This window comes from Apis cerana, linkage group LG3 (assembly GCF_029169275.1).
Source record: "Apis cerana isolate GH-2021 linkage group LG3, AcerK_1.0, whole genome shotgun sequence".
Taxonomy (NCBI): Eukaryota; Metazoa; Arthropoda; class Insecta; order Hymenoptera; family Apidae; genus Apis; species Apis cerana.
This window is the reverse complement of record NC_083854.1, coordinates 8,401,547-8,420,976: the sequence shown is the minus strand read 5'-3', so window position 1 is coordinate 8,420,976 and position 19,430 is coordinate 8,401,547. Positions and strand designations below refer to the sequence as shown.

The following is a 19,430-nucleotide window of genomic DNA, read 5'->3' as shown; positions in this document are numbered from 1 at the left end:
ACGTAAAAGCGAATTATGTATATATATGTACATAAATATATGTATATGAATATGAATTGTAAGTATACGTTTTATCTATCGTACTTGACCTCTGCGAAATTGTACCATCAAATAATAATAGTGCAGAAGTTTCATTATAAATGATTGTAAACGCGTTTCTCTTATTCGACTCTCGTTCATTTCTTATTGACGTAAATTTGAAACACCATTATGATTACTTATGTAACGATAAGATAACATTTTGCTTGAAACAAGTTTCAACCGCAATTAATGAAAACTTTATAAGGATTCTTCAACAAGATATTTTTAATATATGAATATTCCAAAAAAAATATCACGTAACTAAGAAATTTTGATATTTAATTCGTATTGTAAATATTTAGATATAGCAAATTCTTTTATTTTCTGTAATAGAAAAATTTAATAAATTTCAGAATGTAAAAATACTTGTTTCCTATCGTCTCTGCATGATGATAAATATTACAAATTTATTTTTCAAACTATATAATTAACTTATTGTTTTTTATAAATTACTATCTAAAAAAAATATGGAAACAAAAATCTAAAAATAATCTAATTTTTTTTAAAATTACAAATAATTTTACTATAATAAATAATTAACTGTAAGTAATTAATTATTATTTATTATTTTTATTTTGTTTTTAATATAATATCATTTTCTTTAAAAATAAAAAACAAACAATCGATCTATCGAAAATAAAAATACATACAATTTCCTTCATAAAAAATGAGCGAAATATTATTTATTTACAATATCATCACAATTCATCAGGTGAATGATTTTTTCATTAAAATAATAAAAATAATAAAAATTTATCATTAAAAAAATAATAGACAATTGATTGCCGAATAGGATTAAAAAGAATTCGCAAATTGCAATCGAAAAGGATTTTTCTTATGGTTGAGCGGCCGCCATTGCATCTATCGCAATTGCAGGACAGGTCTTTCCAGGACTTTCAAGCGTGTTGCATTCCAACCTCTTTAGAAAGGCCTCACTCGTTGATTTGCATTTTTGACATAGTTGTGATAACACAGTTTACAGTTTGTGGAGGAATGAGACGAAAGTCGACTATGGAGGAAAGGGAGAAGAGGGAGAGAGGGGAGAGGGAGGGGGAGAAAGAGAGAGAGAATAATACAATCGGAAATTGATACCTGAAAATCATAATTATAAATCATTTATCAAAAAACTCGAATGTTGTTGTTTCTTATATTGCTTATCGATTTTTTCCCCTTTTTTCTTCCTGTCTTTCTTTCCTCCTTATTAATTATACATTTTAATAGAAATTTTATTTTATATTACTATATGAATATCTTTTTTTTAAAACTTTATTAATTTAATACACATTTTCTAGATATACGAAACATTAGTAATAAAAAAGTGTTAATGGATCAAATCTATCGGAAACCGCTTATCGATACGTATGTCGACTCTGCTACTTCCTGCATTACCTACTAACTTTCAGTTTATTCTTTTTTTGTTCATGTGACATTAAGTGAAAAGAAAGATTGGATGAAATGGAAAATAATTATAAACTTTATGATACATATAGATTGTATTACAAATTTGTTTTTGTTAATCTTGTCAGATTTCTCGCATTTCTTTAAGTCTTATAGATATTTACACAAATAGATTAATTAACTAATTTAATATCATTAAAAGCTTATTAAATTATTAATATCCTAAAACTAGATAACTATTTATATAAACTCTACTTAAGTTTATCATTGAATAAATACACTATTTTTCTTTTAAGATCAGATTACAAAATTATTCAGTCAAATTATTTACATATTTACTATCAACGACGAGAGTATTATTTATAATAATATCTTATCATAACAGATGGAAATCATCGAGAGTGAATCTCAAAAGGTTTCGAATCGTCTTATTCCCATCGCTAGATACGGTGCATGTTACAATGATACGCAGACGTGGTAAGCAGGAAGTAGCATCCGGTCGGTACATCACGATACCCATTTCACACGTCGTTCTCTATTTCGCAGTGACCAACGGCCACGTTGTCTGCATGCCGTTCAATTGAACCGACGGCATCTACGGATAAATCGTCTGTCTCGTTATCGTTCCGTTAAAGTATTACAATGCCAATCCTCCATTGTCATCATAAGACACGCATTCATCTTTGAAGTCTTGTACGTGGTTCTATCCGTATGTTTTCCATTTATCGTTACGGATCTTCATTGATGTTAATTGGTGATACGAAGAGTTAAGAGAAGTATGTTACATATATATCTGCTTTAAAATTAATATGATATCAATAGCGATATTATATATTGCTCGAATATATAATATATTATATATTATATTGCTCGAAAGAATGATTTTTGCTAGTTTTATGTGATATATGTAGGATGTTATTAGTTCTCATTATTTTTTTCATTAAGTTATATTTGTGAGTCAATTTTAACTTACTAATGATTCAAAAAAAAATTAAAAAAAAAAAAATTCCAGAAAATTTGAAGCATGAAAATAATTATTAATATCATTTCAAATAATTTAAGAATTGCATTTTCTATTTTATAAATGATCGTTAAAATCCGTTAAGAATTCTATCTAGTTAACAAGAAGTGAAGTTGAACATATGAGATGAATATTTTTTTTCCTTGATGAATTTTAATGGCATTATTATTGGTATAAGTTCGCAAATTTCTCGTGATTAGCAGCAATGAGATAAATGTTACACTTATTATAAAACCTTAACACATATAAGATATATAACTGAATAATTATAATATATAAAAGATATGTTAAATAAAAATATCATAATCCAGGATTATACATACATAAAATTAAAATCTGTAAATTTTAGAATAATATCTGTAAATGTTTTTAAAAAAATCTATTCAATTTCACAATTCTTCAAAAAGCAATAAATATTATTTACTTATTAGTTATTCATATTAATTATTAACAATAATATTGTTTATCTATTTTTTTCATATTGTATATTTTTATACTGTATTTAATGTTATTAATTTATTATCAATATTATTTGTTCTTATTTATACAAAATAAATTGAAAATAAAATTAATCTGATTATAAATTGTGTTTTATTATGTAACAATTTTATTTGTCAATAATCTTATTTCATATAAAATGATTCTATTACAAATAAAAAGCAAACATATGATAGATGTCAAATTTCCATACATTATTATTATTTGAATATTTTTTTAAAAATATTATATTTATTTTAAATTAATTTATTAAATGAAATTATATTCATAAATATTTATAGATGAAATATTATTTTCCTATTTCCTTCGAATTAAAAGGAAGAAGTTGTCTTAAAATTAACGAAAACGAATAAGATAATCAATGCATGAAACAGAAACAAAGAGAGAAGAAGTACAGGGATCGGTGATTCTTTCTTCTTATCAGAGAGGCGTGACTGCACGAGGTCACTGATAAATGATAATAATGGGAATTTATCGAATTGTCCAGTATATGTGAAACACTACAACTTTCATAATTACTTTCTAAAACAATTTTCTTCTTTTATTAATTTAACAATCTTTTTCTTTTAATAATCTGTTTTATTGAATTATTGATATTTTTAATTCAGTACCTTAATTAATAAAAATAATAGAAATATTTTAAAAAAGAATATACAAGTGAATATAATAAATATATTACTCTAAAAGAAAAAAAAAGAAAAAAATGATAAGAGAAGAAATATATATTTTAAAAAATTAATTTCTTTTATGAAAAATTATTCATTATTTACTTACTTTTTACTTATTTTTATTTTAATTATAAATTAAAATAAAAAATATTTTAAGTAAGTAATTCATTTTCTAATTTAATTAATAATTTTTATTTATTATTTTTTGAATAACATTTGTGTGATATATATATATTTCTTTTCTTCCTTTTAAAGCGTCAGCATTGTTTTGAAATATAATACAAATTGACATAATCGAGCGACAAATTTATGAAAGATCTCATGATGAACAGTTATAATGTATTCGTCACGTTTGAAAGCGTATAAACTTGTAAAACTTATACTATTTATTATTTATATTTAGTCATTTGAAAGGTTTGATGATTTATTAAAATAATTTAAAATAATTAATAAGATTTACAAAATAATATTGAACGTATCTAAATTAGATTTTTTATCTCGATGATTAATTATTTATTGAATATATTGCTTCCCAGAAATTCATTTCAAATTTCCAAAATAAAATAAACATTCGCTAAGAAATTAGGTGCAAAACGAATTAAAAAACGAACAGCTTCGCAAAATATAGTTTGGACCAAACTTTCTTTTATGTTAATACATCCAAAGCAGGTCTTGAGAAGAATCAGGATGTTCCACATACACGTATTATCCAGACAACATCAGCTATACAATTTCGCATGAATGTTACGCTCTATTAGCAAACGGATTCTTGTTTCAAATATGATCAAATTTTTTTTTTTTATTGAGATCAGAGGAAGCTATCAAAGATTCAGTGTCAATATGAATAAGATTCTTTGATAAATTTTTATAATAAAAAAATTATAATTTAAATATTTTCTTCTTTCAGAATTAATATGATAAATAAAAACAATCAATAATTTTTAATTTGATTTTTCTACAGGGTACATTAAAATAAATAAAGATTAATAATACACAATTTTTTTATATCTGATTTGCAATTTTCCAAATTTCAAATAAAAATTACAAAAAATGTGATCTATTATAAGTATAACAAAATTTATTTCTGTATATTTTTAAAAATTCTTATTTTTAGTGATATCATTGACTTTTTATAATTAAAATACAATAAATTTGAAATTAATTTTTCAGATATTTCTATATAATATTATAAAAATAGATTTAGCATATAACAATCCATGTATACGAGTTTAATTGAATCTCGTGATCAATGTACAACAACAAATTTGTCATAAAAAAGAGTCATAGAAGCAAGTAAATAAAGTAGGCCATGATAAAGTTTACCGTGCGTTAGAACTGCAACTCGCTTTAATTCCGTTTACTGCTTCACGGCCAAGATACATGTAGTCAGTGAACATGGTAACAGATAGACAGGTACTACTCTCACGCAGTGGCGCAGAATTTGATTTTCATTAAAACCATTAATTCTATCAATTAATATAAATTCATTTTTTTTCTATCAATTTTATTTTTTGTAATTTGTTTAATAAATTATTCAATAGAATATCAATAACGTTGATTTATTAACTGATTTATAATTCACAATTTCAAATTGATAATTTATATTTAAAAAAATAAATTTAAAAATTCTAATTATTTTATTCGATTCAATAATTAAAAAAATTATGCACATCTTTCTATTTAAAACAGAAGAGATCTTTGAAAAATATTTGATATTATATTTATTTATTACTCTCTCGGTTGATACGCCACTGAGTATTCACGCGGCGCTAGTGTGTATGTCTAGTAATAGGATTAATATCTTTATATGCATTCCTACTAATGAAAATTTTAACTTTTGACATAAATATCATAATGTAAATTATATAATATATTTTTCTGAATTTACTACTATTTTGAAGATACTTGCATTTTATATTGTTATGCACATACAATTTCTAATATTAAAATGAATTTAATAAAAAATATTAATGATTGATAATATCTTATTTAAATTCAATATATTCGATATTTAGATAAATATAACAGTAAAATCAATAACATAGAAAAAAAAATAAAATCAATAAAGTTTCATTAATTATATTTCTCAAAGAATGAATCGAATATAATCCCATCGCTAAGCAACGACGAATGCGCGTGATGCGCATGCGCATGCGCATATGGCTTTTAATGGCCGAGAGAGGACGGGAAAAGAAATGTAGCAGTGGGGAGCAGGTAAGAGGGAACTAGTTGTTAGGCTCGCTCATCCCTCTGCAAAAGAGTTCCTCTTTGCCGGCGCATACCGGACATTCCGTTTCTTCACCTTGAGAAGATTCGTATACTATGAATTCACGTAACATACTGTGACATGTTCTGCTGTTTCTTTGATATTTTATGAAGATATAAGCATTATTCATATATTTCATATTATTTTGTTTTTGTAATATTTTGATAAATTTTATAAATATGATCATACATTGTTATACATTGATAGAAAAAGAATTCGATCAAATCGATATTGAATTTTAAAATGGGGATTGAAAATAGAAACTATATATCTTCATATAGAGTCGTACATTTCCTAACATATGTGTTTGAAAACGTTTATAAACTTGGCAATCGAGGACAATTTCCACGATACTGAATGAGCTATGGAATATAAAGTAAGATTTCACACCGAAGAACACAATTAATTACTTTCAGATCGTTGTACGCGCAAGGTCGACTTCGAGGCAAGCAAGTATAAAATACCAACACGTTTACCTTCCGATTGACCGTGTTCTTTCAAGTACAAAATGCATGAAGATAACGTATAAGAAGGTCATAAAGATCTGAAGTATAATAAAAATTTGATTAGAATTCAATAAATTTGATTGTTTTATTGATAGCAGAAATTTAAAATTTCTATTATGATTAAAAAATAAATAAATAATTCTACTGCTGATGTATTCAATATCGAAATGTTTTGTGGAAGAAAAGGAGAATCCTATATGCACTTTGTTTAAAAATATACTATATATATATATATATATATATATGTTCTAATAAAACTTTGTAAAAAATATATTTTCTTCTTGAAATTTACTAATGAAGTCAATTGACGTCATTTGAATATTTTGTTATACATAGAATGCAGAACAATGTTATTTTGCAAATTTTCTATATAAACGTCGTAAAAAATTTTAAAATATATAGATCGATTTCTTGAAATGTTTTTTTAGTTTAAAACTTACTTTCGTGATATTAATATGATAAATTATATTTATCAATATCAAAATCTAAATATGGCGGTGGATTTAAGTAAAGATACAAGCGTACCTAATATAATTGGGACGAATAATTATCTACTTGTTGTCTTCGATTGAATGGTCAAAAACTTACCTGAAACAGAAAGAAGAAAGCTAGATTAATAAAATGTAATTTATAATAAAATATAAAAATAACATAATAAAAAATATTTAAAAATATTAAATAAAAATTATATTGCTGAATCAAAAATCAAAAATAAAAATTAAAAAAATAAAATAAAAGCATTAACGTACTATATAAGATAAAAAATATAAATATGTTACATTACATATATATATATATATATATATATATATATATATATATATATATTTATCATATTTATCATATTTTTCATTTCTTGTTAAAAATAACATTTTATTCGACATATTAATCGCTATCGAACAATCTAAACTATTATTTTGGTATCTTAAGCTATATCTTAAGTTAAAATATTATGTTTAACATTTTTTTTGTATATTTAAATACTTTTTTTATCAACTCCTTTTATCAACTCCATATAATTAATAAAAATATAAGTACAAAATTTTTATAATTTACCTTTAAATTTTTGTACAACACAATTATGATATAAGAAGATTCTAACAAAAAAATCTGCAATAAGATAATTAATTAACTATAAAATTTTATGATTATTTTTATTTGCATTTTTTATAAGTCTGGCGATTCTCGAAATGGAAAGTCAATCTGATAAAAAAGTGTTATGAACCATGGATATATGTAGTGAAAGTTACAAAAGATGTAATGGTTTATTTGAAATTGCACAGTAGCAGGAAACATACGGCAAAAGCTGGTAAACACATTGATCATGGGCCTTATATTTATTGGTTTTTTTGTGTATAAAGAAATCATTCATGTACGATATGTATTTACATTGATATTTATCAATTAATTAACAAATTAAAAAGAAAAGAAAAAAATTGTTAATTAATTGAATTCTTTTAAGGAATTCAACTTTATATAAATCAACTTTCATTTTTCTATAGAATTATCATGTACAATATAAAACAAAAAATATTTATTTAAACATTTATTAGAATTGCATATAAAGAAAAAAATAATATTTTACTATTATAGTATATTATAAGTGCATTTTTTTTCAAGAATGAGATACAAGATATGTAAGATATATATCTGAATAATTTTATTAAGTTTGCTTTATTTAATTATTTCATTTTTTATTGAATGATTTTGAAAGTGGAAATAGCCATCTGCTCGAAATGAAAAAGTTGTTATCGGTCGATGAGATATCAAGTTCACTGACACAACATACGCGCACGTTCATATATACTAATGACAAATACGAAATTAATTATTTAACTACTAGCATTTCTTTCTAGACGTATTAATGGTGCTTCGATTATCTAGAAACTATGCAGATAAAACCGAAACAAATCATGGAAATCATTAATTATTATTTGTTGCTAAAACCAATTGTATTTTGTTGTTTGTTGGCGGAAAAACTCGCGTGAATTTACTGCTTTATTTACGAGTGGTCTGAATTACGAGCATGACATTAATTTCTTGAATAAATTATGTCAAGAAACGAACACTAATATAGTAAATGGGAATTGTTTTATGCATTACATCTTTTGGTAATTATGAATATACTTAAATTCTATTTGAAATTGTTATAAATTTTATATTACACAAATTCAAATTTTATTTTATCTTAAATTAAAAGACAAAATATAATATTAAAATAAATCATTAAATAATATTCTAATATTATTTTATGAAAATAAAACAGTTACCAAACTATTATTTTAAATTTTAAATTATTCTGATTTTTATTTGAAGAAATATATCGATGTATTATAATCGAAATAAAACAAAAAAAAAAAAAAGAATTTTATTAATCAAAATTTTAAAAATATATAACATTTAAATATAAATATATATAGAAAATGGTTATTTATTTTTTTAAAGAAATTTCATTTCTAATGGATAAAAAAACGATAAAAAAAAAAACTTTTATCGTATTCGTATTCGTTTCATCTCTTTCGACATTTTGGATAAATTCCCAAATCAACAGGTTTCGTGGCACAAAATTCGATTGCAACATGCATATCTTGTATTTGTGTTAAAGCTAGTACGCAACAAAACTGCAACGTTGTTATTTATTGCTCGTTAACTTTGATCATAAAAATAACAAACTCAAAAACAAATGTGAATTTTATGATACAACAATAACAGAGATGGTACCAATTATATAAATTCTATCTATATTTATTTAAATATGAAATTTTAGAAATTTAGTATCATTAAAGTTACGATTTCAGATAAAATATTAAACATTTTATGGTAAAGAATTATTCAAGTAAATGATTTTGTAATTATCTCAAATGAACATAATAGTTGACTTTCATTATTTTTATTTCAATTACATGCTTTTCAATTAAATGCTTAAATCATAAATGTAATATTAATGTTGACAATCGATAATTAAGAATTATATTTTAAATTTCACACATTGTTAAAAATTAATAAAATATTACTTGAAATTTATAAAGATTTTAATTGTCTTTGATAAGTATTTCATTAAATAACACTTTGTAATTAATTTTTAATGATTTGAATTAATTTAATCTAAATTAATAATAATAATGATGATGATAATAATGATAATAATAATAATAATAATAATAATAATAATAATAACAACAACAACAACAACAATAATAAAAAAAAAAGATATGGAAAGAAACATTAAATCTATAAAATGCCTTGGAATTAATATATATAATTCATAAAATAATAAAACGAAACACAAATAAAATAAATGAATAAACAAGTAAATATATAAAATATATAAAAAAAATATAATGTTCTTGATAATGTTTCCAATATAGATTTATTAAAAGATGAAGATTTTTATGATATAATATTAACTTTTTTTTTTAATCTAATTCTTTTTAGTTATATCAATAATTTATATTTTATCTTGTATTTGATCTTATATAGTGTTATACAGTTTTATCTTAATTCAAAAACAAACGACGTACTTTTCAAATTTATTCACAACTAATTGTAATCCACATATTTATTATTCTAAAATATAATTAAAATTATCAAAATATGAATTGTAATTAGCATATTTCTATTATTCTAAAATATAACTAAACTGTTAAAATATGAATTTAAAATTAAAAAACATTTTGATTCATGCACGTGTCACTAATTATTACCGATATTTAGAGTCCCAAGTACACTCACATTAACGACCCGACGCAGAACTCGGTCCGGTTGGAATAGAATGATTGCTCCAATACTTCAAATATGCAACACATACTGCGTGCGCATTATGCACATGCACGCTGACAATTAAACAGAAAGTAGTTGCATCGTTAAGGCGCGTTCTATAGATTTTCACTCAGCACATAGTTATTAGTCAATTATGTAGAATTCTTATTGGATTATGTTTCCAAAGATTTATTCTACAATTCGTATTTAGAAAATTTATGGCTATTAAAATGGTATAAGAAACATATTAAAGAAAATATAATAATATATTATTTGAAGTTTGAAATATTTAAAATTTAATAAATTATAAGAAAAATAAATAATCGCATTTTGAATCTATATATTCTTAACCTATATATTCTATTCGTTTATGAGTATATGAAGATTTAAACTTACTCTATTTTTTTTATTTTATTTCTTAATTTGATTTTTTGTTTAATAACATCTATATTAATCAGAGGTACATTAAAATAATTTATACATACAAATTATAATAAAATTCGGTTTTATTCGATATCTTTCAAAGTACATAATTAATTAATAGTAGATCAACATAAATTTTCTCGGACTGACCTATATAGCTATCTGAACATGAATCTCTCTTTGCATTTGAGTAACGAATTAAGCCTTGTGTAATCATGTTATTTTCCTAAAGTTTGTGAATTTTTCGCACTAAGATTTATCTTTAAAGTGGAATCTCTTTGATATTCATAGAATCTTTCTTATCTTTTTTTATGTAGGAATAATCAGTGACTTTTCAAATTTGTTTTATTTTCGTATTTTATAATAATTTCTAATGAAATTAAGATGATAAAATATTGACAAACATTTATTAACAATAATATAATAAAAGATTATTTTTATAAAGAAAATTTTTAAAATGTAATTTTGATTAATATCAAATAATATAAAAAAAAATTCGTATCTTATATATTTTTAAAACACAAAAAATTCAATATTCAATAAAATATTCATAAATGAAAATCAATTGGACTGATGAAAATCTATTTTTCCGCGAGAAAAAATAGATCGATAATTCCATTTAGCCAACTCGTTGAGATTCCGAAAGGAAGAACAATTTTTGTATCGCTTTTTTATAGTAAATTTATGATTTGTTTAGCCGATCGATTGATGTCACAGATGCATACACCAAAGAGGAGACATTTTGCGTATCTTCTCCTTCTTTCTCTATCTAGCATACATATAATAGACGTGAGACGCATAATATATTAGTTATTTAAGTAACAGGCAGTATGATTGTAATTCTATATATATTCTATAGTTTTATAGAATAATAATATAATAAAATTTTTATAATAATATAATTTAATAATAAATTTGAATAATGTTTTATTACCATGCTTGATTTATTTATTGTGCAATTGAAAATGAATTATTTGTATACAGAAAGAATGTTTATTTGTAAAGAAAGCTATTTATAAAGAACATTTTCAAATTTTGATACACAAATATTGAAGATTTCTGAAAAAATTTTTTCAATACTATATAAATTATATAAATTTAATTTTAGATTTGTAGTACATCAGATTACATATAAACATTATTTTTATTATATAGAAAAATAAAAATTTTAAATATAATGTTCAAAAAGAAAAAAAAACAAAAGAAAAATTTTACAGATCATATTTTTTAATATATATAAAGCTTTATAGAATTTTGTAATGAATAGTAACTTTCTTAACATAAAAATATTATGAATAATGACTCCACAAGTTTTAACAATTTGCATAATTTTTCATACAATTTCATAATGTAAAATTTATCTTTGGTATTTGCATAACATATAATGATATGTTCAAATATTTTCAAAATATTTTTTTTTATATTAAAATTAAGCTCATATTGATTATAATCTTTTTTTTTTCATATTATTGAAAATATTTTTGAAGAGATCAATTAGTTTTTTATATTAATTAAATTAAGCTTAATGAATTTATTAAACACTTAGCTATATTTATATTTACAAATAAATTAAAAAGAAAAAAATAAAATATTAATATTATATCCAATTTTTTGCATTTTAATTTTCTTCTAAATCAAGTTCTTCAAACAATCACTTCAAGAAATACATGTTTTTTCTATCAATAAAATTTTCACATTTATTAATCCAAGATATGAGTGGAAAATTTTCAAAAAATACTATGTTAAAATGAAACAACAGACAGAAGGACGATGATCATGTACCAAACTAGAAACGATGAGCCTAGAAAGATTAAAGGAAAATAGAGAGAGGACTGGTTGGCCAGTTGCCTGGTCACCTCGAGTGTGACACCCTTTAGCCGAGTTTAAGTCAACGGTGAGTATTATTAGCCGGGAATCGCGTGCTTCCGTGTCCTTACCTCATGAAACAATGAGATCGTCCGCGAAAGATATGCACTAGACCGTTTTGCGGTCGCGATATATCGAGCTCACGCGAGACTCTCTCTTCTTTAGAAATCCAATCAGTTTGATATTATTTTTATTTTATTTAATTTATTTTATTTCATTTATTTATTTCATTTTTCATTTATTTCTTTCATTTTTCTTCTCTTGTTCCTTAATCTTTCTCCTTTCACCCCTCGTTTCCTTTTTCCGCTTTTATGCTAAGCAAATCTTTTCTTGAACTTGCTTGTTGCCGAATAATGTATTAATTCTATGCCGAATGAAATTAAAACGTGATCAAGCTTCCAAAAATCGATTAAAAGAATTTTCATTAAAATCATAAAGATGTAGCTGATAATTTTAATTATATGTCGATAAAATAAAATGTGATTTGTATTTATGAGAGAAAATGGAGAAAAATACATGTATATTTAATTTTTTAAATATTTTCATATCTCAAATAAATTTCAATTCTATTACATTTAATATGTTTGGTTACTTTAATATTTTATTTATATTAATATTTACTATGTCAACTAGAATTTTTTTCATATATTAAAATCTACATCATATAGAGCAGAGAAATTCAGAAATTTATTAGTTTGAAATTATTTAAATTTCAACTGTATTTATTAATACTAATATTATACAAGTATAAATATCAAAATAAAATCAGAATTATAACAACCTAATAAGATACTCTTCTAGAGTTAAATTGTTTATATTTTGATGATACATCAATATTTTGATTATGATATGATTGACATTCCATAAATTCTAGAACACAGAGAAATTTACAAAGATTACAATCATAATATGTATTACATTAAATAAATAATAATTTGTAAACACGATATAAATAAAAAGAAATGATTTAATCTCTTTTTTTCAAAAAGATAGCATACAAATATGAAGAATTTCATGATATATTTAGACACTAGCTTTAAACTGATAAATATTTATATAAAATTTAAAATTTGTTTGTTAAATTGATTTTTTTTTGGAACTATATTAGAAATTTATTCTATTTATTATAGAAATTAATATTTTTATTTCTTTTGCACAGCCAAAAATATTTTTTAAAGATTCAGAATGAAATATATAAATGCATGTAAGAGATTTATAAAAACTGAGGAAATTGTCTTCAAGCTAAAAAGAAAATTAAAACTTCTGCTAAGATATCCTATCCATTGAAAGACTAAATTTAGTAGACTGTAACAAATTTAGCGAACCAAAACAAATAAAACTATTATTATATGAAATTGGTAATTTTATTCCCATTTGAGTCAATTATTCGAATTTTAAATTTTATAAATCATTTCTAATTAATTAAAAAAATTGTTTAAATTTCTAATTAATTTTTATTATAGATAAAAAAGTATTTTTCATTGTGAATAGATAATTAAAATTAGTAAATTACTATATATTACTTGTTATAATTAGAATTTAATTTAATTTAATTTATTAGAGAAGAGAAAATCAAGCTTAAGAATTAGATCTTAAGAATTTTGCAAGCATTGGACATAGTACGACCTTGACTCTGCGCAGACACGTTGACTATCTAGGATACCGTTGTCTATCTAGAAAATTTTTTCCTGGTGATCGTACATGTTGACTATGAAAAAACTATCTGTAAGTAGAATGACAAAAGATTGTTATATGCACACTATGTTAGCAGCTTCCATTTAATGTTGGCCATTTTTATCTAATGGTATATCTATTAAAAGCACACGGTCATGTCAACAAATGAACTTTTGCACGCGCTTCGTTGTCTTGCCTCAGTGATTCAGACGTTAATTCTTACACTCATTATTATCGACTTTCCCTTTCATTAACATGACTTATCGATCATGATAATTAATAAGTTTTTTCAACTTGACATTGATAATTTTATCTTAATTGGTTTTTAATAATTTAGATCGTCTTTTCGATACATGTTCAGTTTCTGTAAGCTTTTAAAAAAAAATTTTTTTGAGTAGTAAAAAAATTTATTATATTAACAGAAATAAAATTTGATTAAATTAAAAATAATTCATTTATTAATTTATTCTATGTTTGAAAAATATTCTGATTGAAAAATAAATCGATTAAAAAATTAAATATTAATATCAATATCAACATATATACAATTATATTATATTTAAATGAAAAAAGAATTTTTTTTATTATTTTTATTTGCTTAATGTCTATATTATATTTCGATCAAATATTTCATCATATATTAATGAAATAATTAGGATATATGTATTAATAAGAAACTTTCTTATATCTGCTAAATTCTGAATTTATTTGTATAGATAAAAGCAAAGAGTGATAAGCTACTTTGCTAAAAACAAAGAGAAGCACATGAAGAACAGATTAGAACGATACATCATTCATGTAAACAGCCGCAAAGATCATTCTAAAATGACTCATTTCCAACGATATTAACATGTCTTCTTTTTTTCTGTATTCTTTTTTCAATTTTTAACAATAAGAACTATTTTTATCTTCTGTTTTTTTTATTTTTTTGTCGAATTATTTATCCTAATTTATAATGCAACCTAATAACATGATTTTATTTTAAAAACCAGAATTTGTGTAGTCTTATTAAATAAATTTTATCGATTAAATAAATTAAATCGATGTAAGAAAAAATTTTTTAGAAGTATATGTGCAAAGATCTTTAAGAAAATGTCAGATATATGCGGTATCGGTGGCATTAAGAGGCGCGAGCAATAAAAGCAATCAAATTTTGCATAAAAACGGCAGATTTCCCAAGCGGTAAATTCGCTCGAGGCATCTTTCGATGAAGATACAATCTTTACATCATAACGATCGAAGAATCCTTCAATTTAGTCAAGAAAAAAGAATAGTTTCTTTCTTTCATTATAAGTGAATTAAGATCCTTGTTCGATTTTACACTAACATTTCTCTCTTTTTCTCTCATTATTTCGTATTTTCATCATATAACACCATTTTTCGGGATGATTAATCGTACATTTTAGCCATATCGTGTATTATATATTATCCGACATAGGAATCACTGTAATTATGTAATCACAAAATTGATTTGCCTCTAAGGAACAAATTAAGATAAATGATAAAAGGAATCATGGTCAAGTGCCGTTAAAGATAGTGGGTCCGATGTTGCGAATATTTCTTCTTTCAACAGAAGAATTCCACGCTTTCTCTGTTAATTAACAGAAGATACGATTCTTGACAGCTAAATAAAAAAATTGAATTTCTATAGATAAATCTTAGATGTTTTATTGTTTTTGATTTTTGATTATTAGTTTATTTTATTTCATTTATTAAAATATAATATTATTAGAGAATTTAATGAAATTTAATAGAGTTATCATAAGAATTCTAATTAATTTCTCTATATATAATTTCTCTATATATATAAATTAAAAGGAAAATTTTTTATTATAGATAAAGATATTGAGATTAAATAAATAAATAAAAATACAAAAAAAAATACTTGATAGGCTAGTAGCATTTATTTTAGCTATCACACTTTTTCTTTCCATTCATGGAAATCTTCATTCATATAATTCGATTAAAAAATATTTCAAAACCGAAAGGTAAAAATGAGATTAATCCCAATTTGATATCGTTGAGATTCGGTATTCATCCTCATACTTTGATGAAGGAAGCGAAGCTTTACCACCGCTGCAACCACAAATAATCGATATCTTTGCTGAGTTTATTCTTTTTACCCTACCTGGCCCTTTCTCCCTTCGTTTTTTCACCCTTCCATATCTCGCCCCTTTTTCTTTTGCACACCGGTTCGTTTTTTCGTCATGTGTAATTTTTATCCACCTACAAATTATTTTTCGAATAAAATCTCTATCAGTTAATACTTTTGTTTTGCGGCGGTTTTTTTTCTTTTATATTTTTCTTTTATTTTATGAAACCTAGGTTAGTAGATCCATCATCTTTCATTCTGCCTTTCAATTAGCTGAAACGATTTTTGAAAAAAATTAGACTAAACCTTTAGTTTTATTTTGTGGCTACAAGCTAAAAAAAATAAACGCAGTTGCTTTGTTTCTAATAATAAAATTTTAATAATAAAATTTTAATAATAAAATTTTAAATATTAAATAATATCTGAAATGAAAAAATGAAATGATTAAATGTTCAGATTTTCATAATATCGCATATTTCCTTCACTTTTATTTTAAGATTTTTAAAATAATTATCTATGATAAAAACTATATTATAATTATTATTATAATTATTATAATTATTATATAATTATATGATTTTATTAGTATTTTAGATTTCAAGAGGCAGGCAGATCGATGTAAACAATTTATCATGATCATTAGAAATAATCGTGGCATATGAAGAAAACACCTCGTACATGTAATTGCGATTGAAATAAATCGCTTCAATTATTGTTATGAATTCTCAACATCAATTCATTAAATGTATTTATTAAAAAATCGATTGCTATTTGCAATCGAATATTAACTAAGTTTTTCTATTCCTGTTTTTTTCAAAAAAAAAATAAAAAAATAAAAAAGAAAAAAAGATAATAAAGATAAAAAATTAAAAAAGATAATAAAAAAAGAAATAATGGAAAAACCACGAAATTCAATTTATATAGAACGTATTTACTTTGCTGAAAATTAATCTTTAATTATTGTAAGATAAATATGTTTTTAAGTAAACATTGAATCAAGTTAAAGAACTTAAAAACGCGATATAGTGATCAGGTGTTTAATGTTTTAGTTTAGAACTGCAATAGCAGAACTATTACTGTAATTAGGATTTTATGATCAAAAAGTAATTCTTGAATAAAATATTATTAACATTACAAAACAATACATTAATTTAACAATTTTAAGAGAATATAACAACTCTGTGGATCATTATTTCTACATACATAAACAGAAAAATTAAAAAAAATTTTTTTTTTGCGGAACGAATGAAGTTTATTACATCACTAACTTTCCTTTCGTAAGATTCTGCATACGTTTTAGATAATTTTAATTAGAAATGTTTGGATAAGATCACAATTGCGATTTACCAATCATTAATATATTAGAAAAAATTTTTTGGTTTAAAATAGTGAATGAAATGTAGGAAAATTGAATATTTTTTATCATTAAAATTAAAGATTTTTAAGCTAATTGATATTTTTATAATTTTATTAGAAATTTATTAAAAATATATGAAATCTTGAAATTTTTAAATCAATAAAAAAAGTAAAAAAAAATTTATTGTAATGAAATTAATTAAAAATAAATATTTTATATCAATAAATATAAATAAATATATATCAATAAATATTTTTTAATCATTAAATTTAATAAATGAGTTATTTTTATATATATAAAAAGATTTATTTATTATTCAAAATACATGTATAACGAACTATGGTTATTCACAAATGGTTTTTCATAAATTAATCGATTTTGAGTTATATATTTAAAATATTTTTCAATCTCAAATTTAATTAAATTTAATATTAAAAAATTATTTTTTCTTTTTTAATTTTCGAAGATTTACTATCTAATCTAATCAAATATTTGTAAATAAAATTGTTTTAAAAAATGATTTTTATATAAATTGCATATTTTGTTATATTCTTTATTTGCAATATTCAAGTATCAATCAATTTGCCATTTGGCAAGACTGAAAGAACAGCTGTTTATGTTAAATTACTTAAATACATTCGCAATAATTTTTATATTAATTGATAGTAAATTTGTAGTAAAGAATGTAAAATGTTAAATTATCAATATCGTTAATAATATTTTGTAATTATATTTGACATTATTTAATTATATTATTATAAATTTCCAATAAAAATTTATATATCAATATCAACAAATATAAAATTTTTGATTCTTATTCCAAAAGATGAATGATTATGAAGATAGTTTAGCATCATTAAAAATTATATGAAAATGATATTGTCTGACTAAAAGCATACGACAAAGTTGGCTACACTGGCGAGCGTTAGGTCGAATTTCAATGTGCAGATTAAGAATGCTTCCGGATAGTGTGTGTGCTCCACGTCGCTTTCACAACCATCTAAATATCATATAAGCAAATAAGATTTTTTTAAATATTGATAAAAATATTTTAGAATTATATTAAATAAATAAAACTATTATTCTCATTTAATCTAAATTCATAATTGATATTTATAAAAATTTTGATTATGAAATGAGAAATATTCATTAATAAAACTGAAAAATATAAAAATTTTTTTTAATAAAAAAAAATTTTATTTTTACTATTTTCACAAAATTATCGATTAAATAAAAATGATTCGATAATATATAATTTATTTATAATTATGATTTTTTTATTACTTAGTGGATTCTTATTTTTAATTACTATTTTTTTATCATTAGTATCTTTTACATCGAATTTATTGTATATCGAAATAAGAAATATATAAATTTATATCCAATAAAAATATATAATTATTCCACGGAAAGCGTAGCTATTGAAAGTAGGCAGAGAACAGGAAGAGACGACAAGAGTCTGCGCAGAATGCCAGGAACGTATGCATAAGAATAAAAACCTGTTACACATGATTCAAATATGAAAATTTTTAATATTTTAAAATTTTAAATTTTGAAATTTTAGCAAAAAAATTATAAAAGTAATAAATTATTATTTTATTCAAAATAAAAATTAAAAATAATTAAAGTAGTTTAATAAAATATATTTTTTATATAAAAAAAACTTTTAATAATATTTTTTAGATATATTTATAAATATATATTATAATTATATTTTTTAAAAAATTGTAATTAGTTAATAATAATATTCATAATATATCATATATTATAATATATAATTTAACAAATTATATGTTATATTATGTGATTTTCGATATTTCG

At 22.5% G+C, this 19,430-nt stretch overlaps 1 protein-coding gene across 13 annotated transcripts in view; it reads right to left on the bottom strand.

Moving 5' to 3' along the window:
• Positions 1 to 19,430, bottom strand: part of LOC107998108 (protein alan shepard) — a 35,600-nt gene that overhangs the window by 12,841 nt on the left and 3,329 nt on the right. The gene's annotated exons all lie outside the window — the stretch shown is intronic.